The following is a 10,583-nucleotide window of genomic DNA, read 5'->3' on the forward strand; positions in this document are numbered from 1 at the left end:
TAAATTTGCCAAACGGAAATTCCAAAACGTACGTTCTATAATCTTCTCATATTCAATTGCGCAGGTTCATTTTTATAATTATAACGCCGCCGCTATCCATGCTGATGCTATTTTGTTTGATTCTCGAAAATTTATATTTTACCCTTTTTTCCTATATTTGTAAATGTGCCAGGCTTCTGCATATTTTAGATGTCTTCTATTTTCAACATTTTGTATGACATCAGCCTTGCTCCATTTAATTTCAATCTCTGTTGGATCTGCGATCGCATAATTAGCCAAAGCCATGACTGGTTATTTAAATCTTATATTCTTTTCGTGCTCTTTCAATCTTTCATTTAACGATCTCTTTGTGGCTCCTATATAATGTATCTCCTTTTTCAGCGTGTTATCATGCAATGGTATTCTGTACGCACCTGGAACCAGCATCCTGTCTATGGGTGTTTTGTGGTTTCTTAGCATTTGGAATATTGTCGTGTTTCTCTTATACGCTATTCTCTTGTTGCTTTCTATTCCTATTTTTCTGTATATGTTACTTCATAAAAAGGAATTCACCATAATGGAATACAGAGCACCATTAAGTAACATATACAGGGCTTTGTATGTTATTATATGATCTGTGTGAAGCATAATAGTCTTTGTCATGTAAAATATTTGACAAATAAAACAATATGCAGTTTAAAAGAATATTTATTTTTTTTAATTAGAAAAAGTCTTTGGGCATATTTGAGATAATTTAACTGCTTAATGAAAAGAAACATTTGAATCATGTACACAAACTTTTGTTTGTGTATATGTTCAAATAGAAATAGACTGATTAACCAGAATATACACAAACATTTGTCTGTGTATATTCTAGTTATTTAGCTTGAATATTGAATATTACAATTTTGAAAAATCAATAAAGGTTTATTTATAAAGTAACATGAAATATGATAATATAATAGACAAGAAGATTCTGATGAAGAAACTTCTGAAGACAATGAATCTAACAATAAAGTTAGCCAAAAGAATACAAAGGAGTGGATACAAGAAAATAATGAAGATATTGTTGATTTTCTCAGTTCAAGTGTAAATAAAAAAATTTTAGGTATAAATTAATTTTTTATAATTTAACTTTTTTGTAAATTTTCAAGCACAGAAATTATTTCATTAATTTATTTTTATATTTTTAGCAACTAAACCAAAAAAACCTAAGAAAGATGAATTTAAAGTATCTTCAGATGGAAAACTAATCATAACTGATGATTGTGATGATGATAAAGTATTGAAACATAAAAGTAAGCTTTCATTACACTGTATTAGATTATTTCAATGATTAATATACAAAGAGTATTTTACTTTCATCCAATAAGAAAATTACAGTACATTAAAATGAATTATCTTATTGGTCTGAATATTAGTCAATATTTTTTTCTGTTTTAAGGGGGTAGAAAATTTCTCTCAACCTGTATTTGAGCCCAATTTCAATAACTGTATAGGATACACATTGTACAGAGTTAAACAGAACTTAAACAAAATTTAATGCATCAATTGTCTAGTGATGCTAAACATCAGCCAACTTGTCAAGCTGTGTGTGGGAAGTAATTGTTTGGCACAATTGTAAATAATTGATTAATTGATTTTTTTAATGTATTCAATAAAATCAGTTACATATGACATCCATCACAAAGCCTGATATGTATATAGAAACATCACCAAACAATCACCTGAATAATCGGGCTATAATTTTGCTAATTTTAATAATAAATACAGAGTTAATTTGCTACTAGAAGTAGATGTTAGGTGCCATCTTTTAACTAAATTAATAATTCTAATTCTAATAATTTATTAAATAATTTAGAACCATCTGGAAGATGGTTTCTCTTCATATATATCTTCTTTGGTGATGTTTCTATATACATATCAGGCTTTGTGATGGATGTTTAGGAGTCGTTCCCAACCAGCACTGTGATTAACTGCATAAGGTTATATCTAAATTTTAATACATCTGGAAGCGAAGGCTTGCTCAGGATCTGGGTGGTGCACTGCATGGCAAGTGGAGGTTGCAGATTCAAGCACCACCTGGGTCAGTTCTTTTCTTTTCAGATGGTTCTAAATTATTTAATAAATTATTAAAAATTATAGTTATTAATTTAGATAGATATAAATAGATATTTCAATAGATGTTAGATGCCATCTCTTAACTAATTTAGTTAAGAGATGGCAGCTAACATCTATCTCTAGTAACAAAGTACTTAGTATTAATTATTAAAATTAACAAAATTATAGCCTGATTATTTAGGCAATTGTTTGGAAAATCAGTTACTTTTGGTAACTTATATATAGAAATTTTACTTTGATAACTTTTTATTTTACTCCTAGGAGTCTCTACTAATTCAGTAATCATCAAAATGGGAAAGATTGCCAAAAATTTAGTCAAAATTTATTCTGTTGTAAAGTGTGATTTCTATTGTACTATACTTATAAATTTGTGTATTCAATATGATTATATGTTTTAGGCTTTATAAAATGTTTTAGCCAGTTAAAAACATAAGACAAATGATAATGGAACAGAATGTTTTGATTTCATTTTCAACAGTCATAAAACTGCAAATATACTGCAATACACATGAATTATACCAAAGAATCCTACTTCTCCAGCATAATGTTTATGCTGGACAGCCTACTACCAGGTGCATAGAACATTGTTTTGATTTTGCTCTATAACTTTCATTAAATTTTTATTATATCAGAAAAAATAAGCAATAAGTTACAATTTGTCATTTATATGCATCAGACACATATTATATTTCTTTCTATAAAACAAATGCTTTTAGTACAATCTTCTGATCAACTAAGTATGATTTGAATGCAATTTATAAAAAATTAACTAAAAAAAGCAAACAAAAAATTCATTTATGCTGATTGATGCCAGGTATTTGTAATACAAATTCAAAAGATTTTATTTTTAACTAAAGTAATTTAAAAAGAAAGAAATATAATTGAACATGACTAATTTTCATAATAAATTACATAGATGAAAAGTAATAAGAATTCCACATATTTTCTTGTAAGAGTTAGAACAACAATAGAATTATGAAAGATTGTGGCAAAAACAGTCATAAAGGTCTTTAATAAATGTTATCAACAACTTGCATGGAACAGAGTGGTAATTGATCAAAGAGACAAGAGATGAAACATTGTTTCAATGACTTTCTAAATTTTTTTATATGCAAATAAAATTAATAATGAAAGATTGACTTATATTTAGGTCCTAATATTTTTTTAAAAAGTAAGGATTTCAAAATTGGAGTTGACTTATATTCAGGCCAATATAGTATTTTCTGTCACATATATAAGAATTGCTATTTTGATATTGATAATTTTCAGATAAAAATTATTCATGATTAATGTATAATTTTATTACAAACTACTCATAAATAGGTATAATTCTTTAAATTACTTAAATAGTTTATTTTTTAATCAAATTCAATTGTGATAGAAANGCACAGAAATTATTTCATTAATTTATTTTTATATTTTTAGCAACTAAACCAAAAAAACCTAAGAAAGATGAATTTAAAGTATCTTCAGATGGAAAACTAATCATAACTGATGATTGTGATGATGATAAAGTATTGAAACATAAAAGTAAGCTTTCATTACACTGTATTAGATTATTTCAATGATTAATATACAAAGAGTATTTTACTTTCATCCAATAAGAAAATTACAGTACATTAAAATGAATTATCTTATTGGTCTGAATATTAGTCAATATTTTTTTCTGAGTTTTAAGGGAGTAGAAAATTTCTCTCAACCTATATTTGAGCCCAATTTCAATAACTGTATATGATACACGTTGTACAGAGTTAAACAGAACTTATAATCTAATGCATCAATTGTCTAGTGATACTAAACATCAGCCAACTTGTCAAGCTGTGTATGGGAAATAATTGTTTGACACAATTGTAAATAATTGATTAATTGATTTTTTAATGTATTCAATAAAATCAGTTACATATGACATCCATCACAAAGCCTGATATGTATATAGAAACATCACCAAACAATCACCTGAATAATCGGGCTATAATTTTGCTAATTTTAATAATAAATACAGNTATTGGTCTGAATATTAGTCAATATTTTTTTCTGTTTTAAGGGGGTAGAAAATTTCTCTCAACCTGTATTTGAGCCCAATTTCAATAACTGTATAGGATACACATTGTACAGAGTTAAACAGAACTTAAACAAAATTTAATGCATCAATTGTCTAGTGATGCTAAACATCAGCCAACTTGTCAAGCTGTGTGTGGGAAGTAATTGTTTGGCACAATTGTAAATAATTGATTAATTGATTTTTTTAATGTATTCAATAAAATCAGTTACATATGACATCCATCACAAAGCCTGATATGTATATAGAAACATCACCAAACAATCACCTGAATAATCGGGCTATAATTTTGCTAATTTTAATAATAAATACAGAGTTAATTTGCTACTAGAAGTAGATGTTAGGTGCCATCTTTTAACTAAATTAATAATTCTAATTCTAATAATTTATTAAATAATTTAGAACCATCTGGAAGATGGTTTCTCTTCATATATATCTTCTTTGGTGATGTTTCTATATACATATCAGGCTTTGTGATGGATGTTTAGGAGTCGTTCCCAACCAGCACTGTGATTAACTGCATAAGGTTATATCTAAATTTTAATACATCTGGAAGCGAAGGCTTGCTCAGGATCTGGGTGGTGCACTGCATGGCAAGTGGAGGTTGCAGATTCAAGCACCACCTGGGTCAGTTCTTTTCTTTTCAGATGGTTCTAAATTATTTAATAAATTATTAAAAATTATAGTTATTAATTTAGATAGATATAAATAGATATTTCAATAGATGTTAGATGCCATCTCTTAACTAATTTAGTTAAGAGATGGCAGCTAACATCTATCTCTAGTAACAAAGTACTTAGTATTAATTATTAAAATTAACAAAATTATAGCCTGATTATTTAGGCAATTGTTTGGAAAATCAGTTACTTTTGGTAACTTATATATAGAAATTTTACTTTGATAACTTTTTATTTTACTCCTAGGAGTCTCTACTAATTCAGTAATCATCAAAATGGGAAAGATTGCCAAAAATTTAGTCAAAATTTATTCTGTTGTAAAGTGTGATTTCTATTGTACTATACTTATAAATTTGTGTATTCAATATGATTATATGTTTTAGGCTTTATAAAATGTTTTAGCCAGTTAAAAACATAAGACAAATGATAATGGAACAGAATGTTTTGATTTCATTTTCAACAGTCATAAAACTGCAAATATACTGCAATACACATGAATTATACCAAAGAATCCTACTTCTCCAGCATAATGTTTATGCTGGACAGCCTACTACCAGGTGCATAGAACATTGTTTTGATTTTGCTCTATAACTTTCATTAAATTTTTATTATATCAGAAAAAATAAGCAATAAGTTACAATTTGTCATTTATATGCATCAGACACATATTATATTTCTTTCTATAAAACAAATGCTTTTAGTACAATCTTCTGATCAACTAAGTATGATTTGAATGCAATTTATAAAAAATTAACTAAAAAAAGCAAACAAAAAATTCATTTATGCTGATTGATGCCAGGTATTTGTAATACAAATTCAAAAGATTTTATTTTTAACTAAAGTAATTTAAAAAGAAAGAAATATAATTGAACATGACTAATTTTCATAATAAATTACATAGATGAAAAGTAATAAGAATTCCACATATTTTCTTGTAAGAGTTAGAATAACAGTAGNAAAAAAAATTGTTAGCCAGATACTTTATTCTTCTGTTATTGAAAAAAAAGACTGCTCAAACAATTTAGATTTCATGGAAAATATTTTTAAATATTCACAATTTCTTCAGCATTTTCTATTATGTAAAATATCTTTTTGTTACGCCTATCCGTTAAATCTTCCTTCATGTTGCACAATGTCAATATCTTGAATGTTTTCGACTTAGTTTTCAATTTTCCGAACTTGCTTAAAAACATTTCTTCCATACTTATATTATGTAAAATTTTCTACTCGTAGAATTTGCAATTTTTTTCTTTTATTGTTGAAAAATAGTCGAAAATAACTTTTACAAGATATACTTTCTTATTCCTTTTGTTTCCACGATAAGAATTTATTATTTATTTTCTGTTTCTTAATAGTTTATTTATTTATTTTTATGACATTCGAATATATAATTTAAATTTATCAGATTTTGATCTTCACAATTAAATCGTTCCCATATCTAACAACGCTATTGTTCTTCCTTTCTTGTTGTATCTCGTTATGGTCGCTACTTATATGTGTACATTATACATATACTGTATTTAATTTATTTTTTATTTTTTGTTTATCTTTTTAATATTCTGTTGTTTTTTTCTTTTACTTGGATATACTTGAAACGAGAACAAATTCTTAACAAACTTGTTATTATCTGCATTAAAACAACCTTTTTTCTTTCTCTTTTCTAATTTCATTTGTGGTTTCCTTCTTTGTTCCGGCTCTAATTAGCTATAGAATCAGATCTATCTTAAATAAACCAATCTTCTCCTTTTTCTGTAACTTATATCTTCGTTGGATGTCGAAACTTTTCTGTAATTGAACTAAATTATTTTAATTACTTTTATAAAATTGTCTCTCTTTACTCTTTTAAATACTTTACTCGTTCGATCATAAGAACATAAAAAGAAAGATAAGCAATAGAAGATAAGCAAGAGGAAGATGGAAGATGCTATAGGAATTGTTTTTTTTTTATAAGATTATATATATATAATCTGCTATCAATTGACCGTTTATTTGAGAGATAATTTAATGAATTTATAAAAGATATATTCTGCTGTAAAATATATACTTTATCCGTTCAAACTTTCGTTTCTCAAATATCATATTTCTCTAGAACAACAATCTAAATCAATTTTATATCAAACGATAAGTAAATATGAGTCGGATAAACACATAAAATCTAAATATAGTTTATCGAGAGAACAAGAGAATAAATATATATATATAACTTAAATACAAAAATAAAGTACTACATTTATAAAATTTTAGTATTAATAATAATAGACAAACCCTTATGTTTCATTAATATTTTTTTTTTCAATTTTTTCAAAAAGTGACAAATTGAATTGTATGATAATTAATTAGTTTTTTTCTTTTTAATCGCTCCTATTTCACAAGTTCAGAAGAAACACGAAAAAAATACATAAAAGTATCTTTATAAGACGTCTTCGAGAGGAATTTTTAACATCTTCTGCATATTGAAGTGGACGAAGATCTGAAAATAAAGGTCGATTGTGCCGTGACCCTATTCAACTATTTTATTCGATCCCGAGATGTGAAGAAGGACGAATTATGAAGAGACTTTTATGTTTTTTAGTGTTTCTTCTGAACTTGTGAAAATTTTTACCGTAGTTATCGTCCCGGTTTTATATTTTTATTTTACGATTAATTTAGTCTCGTTTCGTGCCTGTTAAACAGAGCGTAACGGTAGGGAGGCGTAAGTAAAGTACGGAAGTTTTCATCCAATACAAAATTATGCAAAACAATGACGTATCCAGATACTGTATTGAGAAAATGTTCTCTGTTATGTATAAATCCCAGATCGAAATTAAAGTTCCCAGAAAGAAATTAAAGAAATTTAGTTGGTGTTTACACTTTTTTCCTTCAAAGAAAATGCATTATACCGCACGTGTTTGATGCGTGCGGTATAATGCCAATAATAATTATTGAAACGTTAATCCTCCGTTATATTTTCCAAAAGCTTTTAATCACAGAAAAATAAATGTTTTGCTCTTTACAAATTGACAATATCGCTGTTTAATGTTATATTTTTATAATGTTGTAATATAAATGCAATTTTTCTAACGAAAATATTATTATCCACTATTGAGTATCGGATACGGTATCAAATTTTATTTAAAAAATTTTCCTTTAAATATTTTAGGAATTATTCGATTCCAAATGAAACACTTTTATATATAAAAATATATTTTAATACCAAGCGTTTATAATTTGAAAAACAAACAAATTATTGAAAGTATTAATGATATTTTAGAAGGGAGAATGTCGGAATTTGATGATTATGAATTGAATTAGTTGATATTTTTAGAGATATTCTTCTTTATTCTNACTTTTATATATAAAAATATATTTTAATACCAAGCGTTTATAATTTGAAAAACAAACAAATTATTGAAAGTATTAATGATATTTTAGAAGGGAGAATGTCGGAATTTGATTATTATGAATTGAATTAGTTGATATTTTTAGAGATATTCTTCTTTATTCTATAGGAATCGGCAGAAATAAGCTACTATATTCAATTTTGTTTCTTTTATTTTCTTCAAATAACAGTAAAGAGCAGTCATTTATTGAAAATATGAAACATTGTAGCATAACATTCCAGAAATTCTTTGTTCATTATTGAAGAGTTCGAAGCAAATCTGCACTTTTGATTTTTGTTATAAAGACTTCATTTTGAGCAATTTCTCGTTTAAATTCTAAATATACAATTTTGACGGTTTTCTAAATAGCCATAGCCAATTTATTAGAGAGGACCGAATATTAGATCTTCGGAATTCAAACCTATTAAACTTGCACCTAGCATTTTTGTTTCTTTAGGCTACGACGAAATTGCGTTTTGCTGCGAATTTTCAAACGTTGCTTCTCAAATCGCTCTCAGGCATAAGTGAAATGGTGAGCTTGTTTTCATTTAAATCAACTTACAGACAAGCATTTCCTGACACAAAGCTGCAAACATCTTTCCATCTCTTTTAAAAAGAAAAAATATGCCGCGGGTCGGTCCCGATGAAAATCTGATACCAGTTGATTACTTCCGATTCTCTAGATTGGAGAAACTTTGATGTGAACTAGTTCATTACACCACTGCAATCTTCTCAAAGTAGCAGTCGGTTCCATTTTACACAACACAGAATTTCTCCCTAAATTAATTCTCTATCAAATTTATTAATAATCTACCGCATATTTTGGCTTCTCTTATTGTTTTTAATAACTATTTCCGCCTAAATCTTAAATACTAATTGATTTATAAGTAATTATATATGATGCAATCTTAAAACAGTAAAATAAATGATAATCATGAATGTTAATAACCGAAATATTTATGATAAATTTAATTTTTTGAACTGTAAATATAGAAAAAAAAACGATAAATATTTTAAAGGGAGGAAAATATCTTGAAGTTAATTTTATTAATAACGAGACTGATCTAATTTGGGATCGACCGGAAATAAATATCTAATTTAATTTAAGCCGCTTTAAGACATCGTTTGCCATCTAGCGGGAACAAAAAGAACTTAATGATATCTGTCCAAGTAATTTAATTTTATCAATTCTATAGCTATTTAAATAGTGACACGGAGGAAAATTTAAAGGGAGAAATTTGTATCAAATGTCATTCTAATGTGCAGCCGACTGAAATTTGCGAGAGACTAATCATTTCCACCATCTTTTCCTTCCATTATATCACTGCACTATAATGTAGTTTGGAAAGCATTCCACAGTCCATTACCAGTCGATTTTCTACATTTTTATAAATCTAAAACTCTGCTCTCTTCTCACTTACTAATAATAGCAGATAGAATTTCCCCATTTAATTGCTGGACGATATCAAATTTATAAAGCGACGGCACTTCTGACCCACTTGGAATCTCTTTCAAGTATTTTGGCAGCGTTATCGCTTTAGTTAGTAAATAATGCCGACCTTGTGTGCGAATGACATCATAACCACGTAACGGTATCATCACACGTATCTAAGGTGTCCCCTCGTTATTTTTCACTTTACTCTTCGTCTTAATTAAAATTCCTGCTTATTAACTAATTTACGAATTTATTGATAATTACACTACGTAGAAAATTCGTTCTTTAAAATATAGGCTACACATTTAGAGCTTGGACAAATTTCCTCGTTTTATAAAAAGCCGAATATAATTTCCATATTTTAGTTTATTTCGAACGTTTTTATACGGTTTTTACCGTCTTAAATGGAAGAATGTTAATGTTATTGATATTTCTTAGAAAGACGAATGAATAAGTTCAGTCACTTGCATATATTTCGAATACAAAACTGCAATCCTACTTATTTGCCTGATGCTATATTCTGATTTCCCTTTACTTGCCAATTGGCTATTCCCATGGAATGTGTCTAGCAACATTACAGAATTAGTACGAATCGGATGTGTTTAAATATTTTATAATAAATTTATTATTCTAATAGCGAATCAAACTTTTTTTTTAACTCGACTCTTATTCCACTAGACGACATCTAGTGTCTGTAAAATAAATCAAAAGGGAGGAACTATCTGTCGACATCACGCCCAGAGTTACTTTATCACATCCCATGTCACGGGGATACGTGACATCACGGAAAAGATGCGTGATGCGTGTGATGATGCTCTTGGCGCAAGTTTTAAAATTAATCTCATTTTTAAGGCAATCAGATTTCTGTAAATATTAAAATGGTTTTTAAATGACCTGTTTAATCATGTTTTTCCTCACTTCATACTCTTGTTTACTTCTGTTGAATTAATTAG

This window comes from Centruroides sculpturatus, unplaced genomic scaffold, assembly GCF_000671375.1.
Source record: "Centruroides sculpturatus isolate CEXI.00-Female unplaced genomic scaffold, Cexi_2.0 scaffold202, whole genome shotgun sequence".
In the NCBI taxonomy this organism is placed as follows: domain Eukaryota; kingdom Metazoa; phylum Arthropoda; class Arachnida; order Scorpiones; family Buthidae; genus Centruroides; species Centruroides sculpturatus.